We start from the raw sequence: 13,818 nt of genomic DNA, 5'->3' as shown, positions 1-13,818 counted from the left end.
GATCCACATGGGTCGAGACCGACTGACAGGGTGGGATGGGAATAATTTCCAACTGAAATCACTATGGGGAGGAGATAGTATGCTAAATAAATTGAAGAGAGTACTGAGGGCAGGAGTTTTTGGCCTCTTTCCTGTTTTAGATCTACTTATAGTATAGGAACCTCAAAATCAACCTGAGGATCCAGTGTGCATGGAGCTCCGAAGCTCCTGAAGCTCTTCCAAAGGGGGCTGAAAGCTTAGCGAAGAAGAGTGTAACACCCAGGGATCAGGCATGACGAAATAGACAGAGACCTTGCAGCAAAGGCTGGGAGGAACTGCCCAACTCGAAACCAAAAGGAAGCTATGGAAGTGATGCAATAGGTCTATAGCACCAGCGAGAGCCAAGGAAAGGGCATGTGAGCCAGTAAGGGCTGTAGATCTCTAAGTGAGCTGAGACCCACTGAACCACAAATCAAATCAACCACCAATCCCATTCCCAAAAGCAAGCAGAAGGACAAAGGGACATTGGCCCAAAGACCAGAAGAGCTGGAGGACTCTGACACTTCTCCACACCAGGAGACTGAGCGAGCCAAACACTTCCCCAGTAGATTCCAGTGCTGTTTTGAAGAGGAGTTGAGAACGGGGCAGAAATCATATTATTAATGAGAGGTAATACTTTCTGAACACTTACCATGTCAGGTCCCATTCTGAATATTTATGTTAATTCCTTTAATCTTCCCAACGGCCTTCGAGCGATTCCATTCTATATTTTATCCTCATTTCACATATGCAGAAACTGAAACACAGAAAGAGTGAATAATTTGCCTAAAGTCTCACAGCTATTAAAGGGAGCAGAACTTGGATTCAAAACAGGCAGTCTGTCTCTACAGCCCTCAGTGACAGCCATTCTACAATGACGTCTCTCTTTGAAAAAGAAGAAATCTTGTCACCTGGAAACTTACAAGATGGTACAGGAAATAAAGAATTGGTACGAAAACTAGTAACTGGGAAAGCATGATCTTACCCTTCTTCTATTTGAAGAGGACTTGGGAAGGGAAAGAAGGATAGACACAATGAGGATAATGATGATAAATATATTGTAATCTTTCTACATGCCAGGCATTGTTCTAAGTACTGTAGATGTATTAGCTCATTTACTACTCATTATAACTCTATGATGTAGACCAGTGCTGTCCAATAGAACTTTATGATAAAAATATTCTACTCTGTGCTCCCTAATACAGTAGCCACTAGCTACATGTGATGATTGAATCCTTGAAATGTGGCTAGTGCAACTGAAGAAATGAATTGTTACTCTCATTCCATTTTAATTACTTCTGATTTAAATTTAAATAGGCATGTGTGGCTAGTGGCTATCAAAGTGGACAGCAGAGAGGTAGATTTTTTTTTTTCTAATTTACCCATGAGGAAACAGAGGCACAGAGTGGCTGGCTATGCAATTTGTCCAAGGTCAGAGAGCTTCTCAGTGGCAAAATCATGGTTTAAACCTCGACAGTCTGACTCTGGAGCACGAACTTTTAACTCTTACATTTCCATGAGACATCCTGAGCAATTATCCCAGAACACTGAGTATTACCTCAAAGTACTGTTTAAATGATTGGGTGAAATATTTAGGTTCTTCCCTTCATAGTTGAGGCCAACTGACAAAATAAAGACACTAAATTTTTCTCTTTAGAGTGTCTCAAGTACACTGTCTGCTCTCCAGTAAATACATGTTTCACACAGGGTGAGTGATGCTGTCCCATTTGGCCCAGTTGCACTTGCATGCCTTGGATGTAGAGGGCTTCCCAATTACCATTACCCTGAACGGTCCAAACCTAGACGAGCACTACGACTGCGTGGGGCTGCCTAGCCTCTCTAGTCAAAGATGCCAGGATGCAGCTTATAGGGGCGAGGACCCTGCAGTCAAGCTGAGGGATGAGAGTGAGGGGTCATTAGTAGAAATAATGTTTCAGGAAGTAAAGTGCCAGGAAACAGTAAAGCAGAGCTCAAAGCCCAGTGAAAGATACACATTTGGAGAGTCAAACTGGAAAAATTTTCTCAAACTAGAAACATATCCTAAAATTGGCAGAACGTTCAAAACAGATACACCAAGCACAAAATTAAAGCCGCCTGGCCCCTACTGACATCTTCAAAGACCTTAAGTAAAAGCTTACCTCTCCGTGGGTTAATGTCATTTGTGACCCAGTGACAATAAATATCTGTCCCCTCATTCTAAAGTCAATAACTCGTTTGTAAAGTGTTCTTAGCTACCCACGAAAGGAAAGAACCAAAATACACCAAGGAGTGTTTTTGTTGAGATAAAATGCTCTTGTTGTAGTTTCTTTGATGCTTTAATTCATGCACGCAATAAATAAATAAATAAATAAATAACTGTGCCCAGTTTTTCTCTGATTTCGACTCCCTGTTTCACTCGGTTTAGCATAGTGAAGCTGAGAGGTCATTTTCTATGGAACACATCTTGAAAATGGTTTTCACTGGGAAATAAATCAGGGCTCTCTTTCTGAGGGAAGCAAGGTTGAAATAAAGTTGCTTTCTTTTAGGAGTAGACGATTATGTTAAAGTTTTGAGAAAGAGAATCCAATAGGGACCGCCTATAGAAACCTAGGACTTTTGAGTGTGAGTTTTATCAAAGCAAAAGCAAACCAGCCTGCTAGAGTGATCCTGGAGGGCTAAAGACAGTTAAAGATGTATTATGAGGAGCAAAAACCTGGGGGAAATTGTGTGCCAACGGGGAGAATTTTGCAATTTAAACTATGTGTGTGCGGGTGTGTGCGACATTTGTGAAATTTCACAAAATGTTTCCGTTTTGCCAGGCAGCGCTCACCAAGCCAAACCTTGGAGCTCTGCACAGCACCTAGGCCAAAAGCAATCAACAGCCCAAGCCCACACGACAGCGCATTAGCAAATACACCAGCTTCCCTCACATCACGCAAAGACATAAAAATCACAGTGCCGAATTGCACAACTAGAACATGAGAAGCAAAAATGAAAGAGGGAAATAACTTAAAGGGTGAGTTACTCTTAAAATTTTCACATGACTGAGAGATAAGCTTCAACTTCTTTTAATGTAAAATATCGGAGAACTGAGTTTTTGAACTGGGTTTTTGTATCGATATAGTCATTGGCCACCCTACGGAAGTCAAACTTTGCAGTTGGCTTGTAGGAACACTGTTGTGAGCCGTGGTCATTTATGCTGATGAATGTCCTAGAGCAGTGGTCAGCAAACATTTTCTGTAAAGAGCCAGACAGAAAATATTTTAGACAATGTGAGCCATGTATGCGGTGTCTTTTAACTACCCAACTCTGCTGCTGTAACATGAAAGAAGCATAGACGACAAGCAAATGAATGAGCATAGCTGTTCCAATAAAACTTTATTTACAAAAACAGGTGGCAGACTTTAGTTTACCAACCTCTGTTCCAGGAAACCTGGGACAAGTGAAGAGTATATATTTTAGATACGTAAACGAGAATAATATTAATTGATATTTGGGGGAAAATCTATTCATTCCGAAATCTATGTATTTCTAATCTACTCTAGATTTACCTAATCTAATTCTATCTAACATTTTAATATAAGAACCAGAATAGGGAGTAGGTAAGATTATAAAATCTCTAGGTAGGAAATTTCTGTTTTCATGTCACTATTCAGTTTAAATGTTTCCTCTGCAAAGACTATCCTAAGCAAATTCACTTACTCGATTCCTCTTCCTCCCACAAATATTCATTTATAAATCAGTGTTACCTTCTCTGAATTCTTGTAGAATAATATTGTGCCTAAAACATAAGTAGTTAGACAACTGAATAAGTGATTGTAATGTTTTTTACTCTTTTACTCAAAAAAATAATCAAAATTAGTATCCTCAAATATAGTGGAGGAATATTGTCACAGTTTAGAAGGAAAAGGATTTGGGATCTTTTTTTATTATCATTTTACAGGGATTATAATTTATATTATAGGCAATGTATAAAGCACTCAATTCCCAAACCCAATAACTCAATAAAGCCAATGACAGATATTCATGGACTCAGAAAAATTTACCATTCTTTTAAAAAACTTATTCAATAATTTGTACCAGAAAAATTAAAAACAAATTTGATAAGGAGAAAGGCATTAGATTCAAGAAATAAGTTAAGGATAGCACAAAACCTATGCTTAGATCAAAACAATTATTCATAATGGTGCTTTTAAGCTTAATTTGATTAGTAAGCAATAATTCCTCATAAAACAGGGATAAGATATAAAATAGATCAAATATAAAGTTGAAATAAAATTTCCATCGACACAGAGGAGGAAACAGAATAGACAAAAGGGGAGGGAAAACTTTCAGTCTTGTTTTGCTTCAGGAAGAGGTGAGAGATACCAGCTAATGTTAGAAACCGATAAAAGAGAATATGTTCAAATATGTTATTAAAAATAAGCATAAGCTCTAGATGAATAGGAGTAGCATATATAATCTTCAAACCAGTAAACAAACAAAAAAAATAACAGTAAAGAAAACGCAATCACTACAGGAAAGGGTAAAAACTAATTTACATAAAAACAGGAAGCCAACCAGGGATGTCAGAGTGAGACCAAATGTTTCCACTTTCCTAGTAAATAGCAACAGATAAATTTCTCAATTCAAAGACAGAATTTCAGATCAGTTTTTTCTTCAAGCCAAATCTAGGTATATCTGTTTCCAAGAGATACGCCTAGAACAAAATGTTTGAGAAAAATCAAATATAAAGGGACGGACAAAGACATAGTAGCGAATGCTAACAATATAAAGCAGGAGTGGCAACATTACAGTTCGTCAAGGCAGGAAGTATGAAATAAAACAGAGAGTAGAATCAATAAAGTAGGTATAAACTCAGTACATCTAACACTATCAAATTACATTTAAAAAATCTGATAGAAATCCTAAAAGCAATTAACAAATTTAATATCATAATGGGAAATTTTAATGTCTCTCTCTCAGAATTGATAGAAAAAATCATACCAAAAAGAAGAGTTCGATAGCACAATTAACACACTGGATTTAATAAATGGAGAACTTTATAACGAAAGAAACAGAATAAACATCTTTTTCAAATTCCCATGGAACATTTATAACACTGATGATATATTAGCAAAAAAATCTTCTCAAAAGATTTTTTTAATTGTAGAAATCATGCAAACCATATTAGATAGCTATGATGCAATAAAACTAAACATTAACAACAAAAAATGGCCAAATTAAAATCTATCCAATGGAAATTTACAAACATTTTCCAATTAATATTCAATTAAAATAAATTTATAATTTATATTACATACAATTTACAAAATGATAATGCTGAGAGCACTACACATAAAAATTTAGGAGCACTTGAGATTTCATGGAAAGCAAGAAAGGAGTGAAAGTGAACCGAACAAAAAAAAGAGAAAAAAAGACAGTGAACTGAGCACATATTCTAAAAGCTACATAACAAACCAATAAAACTCAAGAAGAAGAAGAAGAAGAAGAAGAAGAAGAAGAAGAAGAAGAAGAAGAAGAAGAAGAAGAAGAAGAAGAAGAAGAAGAAGAAAAGAAAAATCAACGTAAAAATCAGATGTGGGTATACAGATAGAGATATTAAAACAGGAAAAAAAATATTGAGTTGATAAAAGTAAAAGATTGTTACTTGAAGAGTAAGTACAGCAAATCATATCAGGAAAAAAGAAAACATAAAAAATATCAAAAATGAGAAAAGGGGCTTAATTATAGGCATAATAAATTTTAAAACTTTAAAAGAACACTATATAGGGTTTATTGAAAAATACTTAAAAACATAGATGAAATGGATAATTTTCTAAGACAATGCAAACTCTTTGAGCTTGCACTGAGTCTAAAAAGGTTTAAGAAAAGCTGACTTGATCAATAACTAGAAAATAAATCAAAAATTTAGTCAAAGATTAAGTCCCTTCCTCTTGTGTGTTATTCATCCTCCAAAAACTAGATAATTTCTATTATTCACTATATTTCACAGCAAAGGAAAATCAAATAATTAAGACATCACAATATCAAAATTGAGAGTACAGGAAAGAAAACTATGCATCTGTCTAGCTAATAAATGTAAATGCAAAAAGTCCTAAATAGCATAGTACTAAATTGAATCTAGTCCAGTGGTAAAATATAAAACAAAGTAGACCAAGAAAAGTTTAAACCAGAATCATGAGGATGATTTGAAATAAAACAAAAATGCAATTTAGCACCGCAATAAATTAAAGATTAATAATAACAATTAGCTCAATCTATGCTGATATGTTATACGGCCACATTCTATTATTTTTTCTAAGTGTAGAAAAAACTTCCTTAACTTCATTAGTCAGCAACCTACAGCTATCATAAACTTGATGGTGAACATCAGATTCACTCCCACTCAGGAATAAGGCAAGAATGCCTGCCATGACTACTACAATGGGGTACTATGCACTAGGTACCAGCTAAGACAATAAGACATGAGGAGCAAGCGATATCAATAATAAAATTAAAAAGATGAAATTTCATTATCTGTGAACAATATATGATTATTCATCAAAAATCCAAAAGCAGCAGTGGAATAATATTAAAATGAGAGAGTTCAATCAGATTATTAGATAAAACACATTTTGAAAATAATTAACATAAAAAACAACAATAAGAAAATGTAAAGAAACAAACAAACAAATAACTTCATTGAAAGACCAACAGAACTGGGCTCCCCACTGCGGCTGTGTGCCCAAGTCTCCCACTGTGTAAGACTCCACCTTGGTGTCCCGAGAAGGAATCACTTTCTTGCCTGGTGATGAGCTAGTAGCTGGCATTTGAGACTGAAATCTTGTTCTCTTAGGCCCTCTTTAGCTCTTGGCCCTTAAACCTGTTTACTTCGCTGTCACTTCTTCTCTCATAATTTCTCAACTTCAGCCCCCCAACCTCACCCCCACGATCCATGGCGGATATTTTCTAAGACCACCAGTGGAAACCCTGGATAGGATCGACCTTCTCTGTACTGCCTTTTCCTATCCACACACACAGTTTAATTTATAAATTAGGCACAGTACGAGATGAACAATAATAACTAATAATAAAACTATCGTTAACTATATACCGTAATAAAAATCGCGTGGATGTGGTCTCTGGAAATATATTGTACTGTACTCACCTCTTCATTTACAGGAAGCACCGTACGGCTTCCCTGTGGCATATCTCAATTGGCAGCATCGCTACTCTTGCGGTTTGAGGCCATTAGTAGATAAAATCAGGGTGACTCGAACACAAGCACCTTGATACTATGACAGTCGATCCGATAACCAAAATGGCTACTAAGTGACTAGAGGACGGCGAGCACCTACAACGTGGAGATGCCGCATGAGCGGATGACTCATGTCCTGGTCCCTGCTACTCAGAATGCTGTGAAATTTAAAAGCCGTGACTTGCTTATCTCTGGAATTTTCCATTTAATGTTTTTGGACCACAGTTGACCTCGAGTAACTCAAACAGTCAAAAGAGAAACTGAGAAGAGGAGACTATTGTCGTAATATTGTAATAAGATGATTCTTTGCTGCAAAGGGCCGCCCCGTGCATTGCAGGACATAGAGCAGCATCCCTTGCCTCTACCCATTAGATGCCTGTAGCACCCTTACCTTGTGTTATAACCACCAGCCACACTGCCAAGTGTCTCCTGGGGGATGGGAGTGAAGGAGAATTACTTCAGGTAGGCATGATCCCCTAACCCAGAGATCCTGACCAGGCAAACTAGTGATCCAAGTAAACAAGGTTTCACTCACTGACTTAATCAAGAAGCTATTGAGTCCTGATACATCCACACAAAAAATCACATGATACACAAAAGTGTTCTGGTTTATTTTCTGCTCCAGATCTTATCTTTAAAAATAAAATCTTTAAAAAGAGGTAAATTATACTCTTTGCATTAAAAGTGAGAATAGAGACCCACTGTCTCTTGGATGCCACCAGCCAGCAATTTGGACACAAGAAGGACCTACTGAAAAGCAAAAGCTTTTCTCAGCCTTTGAGTCCTATGGAGTTGCAAAAACCAAAATCCTGTGTGGTTAAGAAAGAAAACGTGACAAAAATGCCTACAAACCCAAACTTAATATTTATTACACGTGTAGGCTTTATATATAGACTGTTTCCTTGCCCTAGGTCAAATCTTCAGAAATCACGGAATTTAGAAGATAAAGCCCTAGCTGCTATGATTCGTACTTATAACAAACAACATAGAAAAGACAGTCACACACATTTTTAAAAGGCCCTGAGTACCAGAGTTTTAAAAAGATTTTTTAAAAAACACAAAGCAGAGGGTGTTTTCACCAGGACAGTGGTACATGCTCCAGCTTCAGCACTTCCTCCCAAAATCGAGGACGAGTGGTTTATTTATTTCTTAAAGCCACTGCCATGTATTCGTGAAAAACACAGTCAAGGGCTATGAACTTAACAGGGCTATAGACCCAAGGTGAGGGTGGGGGGGCAGGGTGACGGTTTTCAATAGAGAACGGCGATAAGGTCACTCAGACTTACGGGAAGTCACAAGTTGTTTTTAAGACCCGAACGGCAGCTGTTTTGGTTTTAAAGGTTTATTGAAAGTGGACATTATTTACACCATGTTCATACAAAAATACAAGCAGTGTTTCCCCAGCACCTGTGGCAGATGTTTAAGGGGAAAAACTGAGTTCACATAGCCTCAAGAATCATAAACATGCCAACCTTTCCCAAAATAATACCTCCCTTTATGGCAAGCCCAGCCTCTCATTTCATGCCGGATCTCTTATCATGATTTGAACTTTGATGAACTACTGCCTAACCCACCTTTGGCTATGAAACTGTCAGGTTTTACAAGCTAAATAGGTTCCACTCTGGTCAATGCCCAAATGGACATGCTCCAAGGAAAATCGGAGTGTTGTCTTAGAAAGCAGTGACTCGGAAAGATGTGTGTGAGCCTCTAAACTGGTTCTGAACCCAAGGTTCTGGCTACTGAGAGAAAAAAGAAAAGAAACAGCTGCAGGTGACCCTGTCTGGACAAATAACTTGCCTCAAGGGGAGAGTTTTCAAAAAGTCTTCCCGAGGGTCCTCCACATAGCAGGACTCTTGAAATCCTAATTGTTTCTGAAATACTAATACCTATATTTTGGTTCCTGGCATAAAATAATTGACTCGTTGCATTCTTCTTTGCCTTCTCATTTCAAACATCCTCTTCTTCCCATTTACTCTGATGGATTTGGTCTTGCTCTGACGAGTTGCTTAGCTGATTCTACTCTGGTAATTAAGAGTCAAGACTGTGAGAGAGAGAGTTCTGTGTGTTTGTCATTTATGGTTTGGAGGAGAGTTGGGCACACAAAGGGTGGCCTGGCCAAGCTGAAGTGGTCTGCAGATCAACAAAGTTGAGGGCCATTTCTCCAGGACAATGGAACCTGGAGGGTGAAAGCGCCCAGGAATCATCCCATGGTCCGTGGTCTGTGTAAGTCTCTGGTATGACATGACATAGTATCACCATGACGGTATCATGACACCTATATTGACACTTTAACAGAATATTTGGTAGTAAGTGAAATAGCAGAGGCCCTCCGGGGTACATTAAAACACTCTGCAGAGTCTTCATGCTCCCTGAAGTCCTCAGCTCACCAGGGAGGCATGTTGGCATCAAAGATGGCATAGTAGTCGACGATGGAGGAGCCACAGTTAATAACTATTCTTTCCAGGCTCTGTTTGTTAGAGAAAATTCCCCTCCCCAGACTTCCCTCCTCAGAAAACTTCCCTCTCAGATTCACATCTGGGTGAAGAGATCATCTCCTTGTTCCCATGACAAGGGGCAAATTTTCTTCTCCTCTAACCTCATAGTTCGACTCCAGCCCATTTCTGCTGCACCTCAGAAAACACTCAGCTTCGACAAGAGGAGATTAAAGCTAAAGGATTTGAGAATCACTTCTTACCAGCGTCTGCATAAAGAAACTGAAGGAGAAAAGGTCCAACTTCACTAGCTCATTGGTGGAGCCAATACCAGGATTCACAACCCCTGGCTGCTAGAGCTTGGATAACTGCGTCCTATCTACAGCGCGCTCAGTGAGGAAACACACTTTTAGTACACCTTTCTTCACCTCAGACACATGAAGGCAGATAAGGAAGGGTTTAATACTCTTGATATAGATATCTTTCTACAAAACTGTTTTTCCTTTTCTGATTTAAGGAGATTTATCACTCAGTTGAGGCTATTTCCTTCTCGCAGCCTTGGGAACTATTTTTCCTTTTGTGCTTGTGGTTGGGGAGGAAGGGAGGAAGAATAAGGCCTAGTAATTACCCTCTCAGAAGCCTACTTCAACACAACTCATACTTGAAAGGAAAACATCTGTGGACTAAAATTGCACTTAGTGAATCAGTTATCTCTAGCCAATTGTAAAATAATATTTGCTTTGCTGCGTTCTAAAGAAATATCAATAACAAATCAAGGAAAGAAAAGAATTAAGAACCTCATTATAGTTTGACAATCACTAAAAATGGAAACAAATTCAGATTCCTAATAAGTTAAGTAAAAGTGGTCAAGGAAATTAGCCAAGAATTATTTTCAAAGGAAGTTGGTGGGTAAGAAGGTGACTTTGGCAACTATAAAGCTCTATAAAGCCCTTAGTATCACTAAGAAAAATGGTTGGATTTTCCCCTTCCATTTTTCTCCCTTTTCCTTTCTTGCCCTGATGTTCTTTGGAACCTGATTTTCCTTAACATAATTGCCAGGAGACCGGGCACAAAGCCCTGTGCAGTCCTAAGAATGGCTCTGAGCATCACAGTTCAAGTTAGTAATGCTCAAACTATATCATGGTATCATGGTCCAAAGTTGCCATATTTTCATGGCGTTTTGTTTTGTTTTGTTTTGCCTTGCTTTAACTTCTCATCTACTTACTTTTGGTTTGTTGGAGAGATAGGCAGAAGCAGAGACCTTTGCCACTGAGGAAAAGGAATGGGCACCATTCAAGTACAGCCCTCTCACTTCTCCTCTCTTTCATTGTCTTTCTCAAGGAGGTGGCAGGTGGCACCTCTGAGACTACTACGTAGAGAAGGCGCAAGATTCTTTCTGACCTATCACATACATTTCCATCAGTTGAGCTTCTGAATTTATTTTCCAATTGACCCCAGAGTTGAATTGCAAACCATAAAGAACAGCTACCCGAACAAGAGGGCAAACCTATATGGAAAAAAAAAAAGTAGGTTCATATATCTCACAGGCCAGGAAAAATATTGAGTCGAATTAACCTGTGAATTATTTACAGCATTTCTCTTTGCTAAAATTAAGCAAACATTCCACTTGCATCAAATCTACTCCAGGAGTTTTAACTGTTTATTGTAAAATCAAATGCACAATAGCTCTTTCATGAAACATTTAGCTGTATCTTTAGCACTAACAAACATCACACATTTATTATGAATGCTTCCTTATTATAAAGCTAAACACTCAGTGCCTGAAACTTTGAGCCCTGTATTCCGAATCATTATGAACAAAATGTTTCCTCTCAGGCAATTTATTCTGGTGATGTGGAATCTTTGAATAAATAGTGACGCTAGTACTTTTAATAGCTGTTTCCCACCATGTATTGCAACGGAAAATTAACAACGGCTGAATTCATGACTCAGCATTGTACGCGTAGATTTAACATTTACGGTGAACTATAAATTATTTTATATGCGAATGTTCTGCCACTTGGATAAGTTCACTTGGCTACATGTCCTCTCCCTCATCGTTTTGAACAGAAAAGATGTCCTGTCTACAAAACATCCTCTGTAACGATAGGATTTTCTAATGGAACCACTTAAGAAGACGGGATGGCCCATGTCCGTAACAATTTAATCAAGCCTTTGTTTTTTTTTCCTTTGAGAAAATGTGTTTCTGAGGTAACACTGACAATAAGCTCTACGAAATATTTATTTTCCCCACTTCTTCCCTTTCTAGTTTCTTTGATCTGCATGGCTTCCAACCTAGCGATAACACTTTTTTATTATTGAATTTATTGGGGTGACATTGGTTAATAAAATTAAATAGGTTTCAAATGTACTATTCTATAATACATCATCTGTATATCGCATTGTGAGTTCACCACCCAACGTCAAGTCTCCTTCTGTCACCATATATTTGACCCCCTTCCTCTCCCTATCCCCTCACCCCCCATTCCTCTGGTAACCACTATACTGTTCTCTTGGGCTGAATTTTTAAATAACCCATTCTTGCTTCATGCAACTGGTTCTTGATATCATGAAGGAGCATTTGTTCTTCTGCTTTAAAGAGTGGCAATCATCTCTATTTTCTGATTTCAATAAAGTCCTCCAACAAGGGAGATTATTATATTTTAACATTTTTCTCTAAAAGGTGGTAACAAATTATATCTTATAAATCTTCATATCTTATAAAGTCCTGAACTAGAAATGTAACTTTTTTATTTTTTTAACTCTTTCCCATTTGTGGCAAATTAACTTACATATTACAGTCCTAACCTTATCTGCAAAGTTTGCCATGAAATATCTCGCTTTCATTACAATTTTCACGTCACTCTAGTATATCGACAGTCTTTGGAAACAAATGACATCATTCTATTTATAGCATTCTGGTTTTGGTAGTTCCATCACTGAAAATGTCAAATCCTAGGAAATGTAGTATTCCTATATGAGCTGCACTTTTTTTTTCCTATACAGGAAAAGGGTTAAATTAATGCCTGTGGTTCTGTCCTCACAAAATATTTGTTATTTTGCTATTTGTGAAGCATTGTTTACAGTCAAAGCACCTCACATTTGGAAAGCACGGTAGAGACCATCAAGATCCAATAAGTCTTAGCTGGGAAAAGCTTTTTAAACTCACATACCAAGCCCCTTGTCCATTAATTCTGGCTTAGTGGCCTGTTTGTGTACAGGGTGTGTGTGTGTGGGAAGTGAGGGTGGGGGATGAGGAGATCAGGAATCTGTATTTTTCAGCTCCAGGAGTTTTTTTTTTTTAAATCTAGGACTGAGTAAGGTCTTTCTCAACAAGTCACAAAACTCAGAAATATAAGGGAAATGTAATATTTGGCTCCATAAAAATTAGAAATTAAAAAACAAACAAAAACGATATATTCAAAGTCAAAAAAGATAAACTGGGGAAAATACTCGCAAAGATATTTCCCGTAATAGATAAAGAGCTCTTATAAATCAATAATAAAATGAGTTTCCACTCGAATTTTATATATATATATATATATATAAATAAAAGCTGCATAGTAAAATAATGAAAGAACATCATTACATATCTAATTGGCAAAGATTTTAAAAGTCAGTAGTTTGGACGTACACAGTCTCATTTCGTGGAGTGGTACTACCAGTTTGGAGGATAATTCCCCATATTAAAATGGAGAGTATTTTTACATAAAAGGCAACGGCAGATGAAAACATTCCCCGCTCGTATCTGTATGAATTGTAACAACTCTTACAACAAAGTTTTAAAAATCTTGTATCAGCAGTGAATAGTCAAGGAAAGAATAACAACTTCCTTCCACAATCTTCAAAACACTCTCACCAATGAAACAAATAAAAGATGCCGATGCTACTCTTGGCCACCCATCATCATACTCACTGCCCACAAATAGAACTGAGGGTGGGGGGAAGCACAAGGAGACAAAATTCAAAAAATCACATGAATATCCTCAGTTTAGAGACAAGCATATTGAGGGGGTAAGTAAACAGCCTGGGGAAATGGTGGGAATAAAAACCCATGATAAATGCACTCCCCTGTGGAATTCCAGTATTGAAAAAGACAGGCACCATCTCTAGTAGGCAGAGTGAGTAGGACATTTAAAACTCCAAACG

At 37.6% G+C, this 13,818-nt stretch overlaps 1 long non-coding RNA gene across 1 annotated transcript in view; it reads right to left on the bottom strand.

Moving 5' to 3' along the window:
• Positions 1–218: 218 nt before the first annotated feature.
• The window catches only part of LOC107502198, a 35,675-nt gene continuing 22,075 nt past the window's right edge, over positions 219–13,818 (bottom strand). Inside the window, exon 3 of the long non-coding RNA XR_001594944.2 lies at positions 219–775. This is a non-coding gene — a long non-coding RNA (uncharacterized LOC107502198). The remainder of the gene's footprint in view (positions 776–13,818) is intronic.

The sequence above is a fragment of the Rousettus aegyptiacus genome, unplaced genomic scaffold (assembly GCF_014176215.1).
Source record: "Rousettus aegyptiacus isolate mRouAeg1 unplaced genomic scaffold, mRouAeg1.p scaffold_m13_p_12, whole genome shotgun sequence".
Classification (NCBI taxonomy): Eukaryota; Metazoa; Chordata; class Mammalia; order Chiroptera; family Pteropodidae; genus Rousettus; species Rousettus aegyptiacus.
The sequence above is the reverse complement of the archived record's forward strand: the minus strand, read 5'-3'. Positions and strand labels throughout refer to the sequence as shown.